The sequence below is a fragment of the Sinocyclocheilus grahami genome, unplaced genomic scaffold (genome assembly GCF_001515645.1).
Source record: "Sinocyclocheilus grahami isolate Dianchi unplaced genomic scaffold, SAMN03320097.WGS_v1.1 scaffold401.1, whole genome shotgun sequence".
Taxonomy (NCBI): domain Eukaryota; kingdom Metazoa; phylum Chordata; class Actinopteri; order Cypriniformes; family Cyprinidae; genus Sinocyclocheilus; species Sinocyclocheilus grahami.
Window position 1 is genome coordinate 635,785 of NW_015505580.1, and position 2,243 is coordinate 638,027.

At 34.6% G+C, this 2,243-nt stretch overlaps 1 protein-coding gene across 1 annotated transcript in view; it reads left to right on the forward strand.

Moving 5' to 3' along the window:
- Nucleotides 1–2,243, forward strand: part of lmx1bb (LIM homeobox transcription factor 1, beta b) — a 73,500-nt gene that overhangs the window by 2,194 nt on the left and 69,063 nt on the right. The gene's annotated exons all lie outside the window — the stretch shown is intronic.

Genomic DNA, 2,243 nt, shown 5'->3' on the forward strand with positions numbered 1-2,243 from the left:
TTTTTTTTTTTTGTGATCTGTGATACTTTGCAACGCAATGGCAATCAAAATAATGCGATTTCATTTAATCATTTAATTTAGTCTTAGATTATTCGATCACTCGAGGACGACATAATTATTTAATCACCTGTCGCATATATAGAAGGCCCATGTCCATTTAAACGCAGATGGATGCTGGTTAACTTATTTTAATTTTACGTTTATTTAGTCTGCATCATTTACATGCCAATCATAACTGGTTAGAAATTATTTAAGTGAGACATTTGGCATTAGCCTATTAATTCTGGTATGTCATATAGGCCTATATATATATATATATATATATATATATATACACACATTCATTTCTTGACTGACTTTAAATAGTAAGCGCACTATTGTTTTTTTTTTCTTTTTAATAACGCACTATTGTTTTATCTTCTTTTATTTTTTTATTTTTGTAATTTTATCTTTTTATTTCATTAGGCTAGTTTGTTTTGCTAATTATTAGACGTATTATAAAATCGATTACTGTTGTTGTTATTGTATTTTGCAATCGTGGGCCATTTCTATCGGTGTGTTGCAGAATGTTTTTGATTTAATTAACACCTAACCATGCCATCAAGAATGTACAAACCCCATAAGTGATGCAGATACAAAATGCCTATTTTTAAACACCGTTTTAAACAATTAAAATCTTCTCGAATCGCACTTCTTATTTCTCGGTTATAAAATCGTGTGTAGTCATGGTATGGAATAGTCTGAATTCGCACAGTGGGTGTGTGCTGTGTTGATATTCACCCGGTCCTGAAGCTGTGGCTGGACCGCGGGGCGCCTTATGTTGCATGTCTTCTCCCCATGTATGTCACTACTTTTGCAAGCTTTTGTGTCAGGGGTTTTGAAATATCGCTCCCTCTCTCATGGTGATAACTGGGAGGTCCCTGTCCGACACCATGCAATAATTAAAGGGCCCTATCTACCGCCTGACTTTAATAATCACCAATTCTTTCAGCTTGACCGTGAAGAGTTAGTGTTAACAAAATTAATTTCATAGCTCTAGTCTTATATTCAATTGCCCTGGAGACAGCAGCTAGCGCTGAGACAGCCCAAACATGTGAAAACGTTTTTCTTTATAGCCTATTTAGGCTAGATTAGCCTAAATAGCATATTTAAACGACTTACCTGTTATTGGGAAACCTGTTATTCTCACTTTTTTTATTTGCATCCACTTGCAATCTTATGCTTTCTAAGGCCTTGTGAATGTCAATCAGGTATTAGGTTCGTGTAAATCATATTTTCCTGGTCTGATCTCCTTTTTTGCTCGCATTACAAAACCTTCCATTTCATAAACAGCCGTTTCATTTCACACCTCTACTATGGGGGTCCTCTCACACGCGCGCTACACAGGTAGCTATAGCAGTAATATTTGTTTATATATTTCGCAATGACGGGCCACTTAGTAAATGTAATTGGCACCTTTTTGACTTTTATGACGTTCATTTAGGTTGTGCTTGTCAACCCCGCAAAGCGCCCGTGGCACGAAGTTGAAGCCTTTGGCCGTTTCTGGTGGAACTCCGCCTAATGACATACCTGCATCAATTGATTCATGCCCTATAATCATTAGAACCGTAAATCACAACATTGGGCAAACGTTCATTTCACACCTCTCTGTCAGCTATTTACAGCACGAGCTTACCGGCAGGAATTTATAGCTTGTTTTGGCGAGGAAATTTCACCTCGCTGTAGCTCAAGAGTAACTTGGAATAACAGGCTTTCGTTATTAGAGGATTAGCTTTGGAATTACAATCTGCATATAATGTTTTTTAAATGGCTGTGCAGACCTTCGCGTTAGCGCCAATTAAGACACAGGTTATGGAAATATAATTGTGTTTTCAAGCTATTAGTGGGAATTCTCTTTCCTGTATTGTAAATTAATCGGAATTAATTGGAATTTACCATGCAGCCTGCACTTTCTTTCTTTCTTTCTTTCTTTCTTTCTTTCTTTCTTTCTTTCTTTCTTTCCTAAACATAAAATAAATAAAAAATATGGAAACATAAATAAATAAATAACCTAAATAGACTATTATAAATCGTCTGTCATTATAAAGTCATTTAAAAACATTTACAAAGTAGGCTAGTTTGGACAAACACTTTTTATTATCTTAAAATTAAATTTAAATTAAATTTTAAATTCATGGAAGCTAGAAATGCTATTTTCTTATCAGTAAATGTTATTATAATAGCTTTGTATATTCATATATATA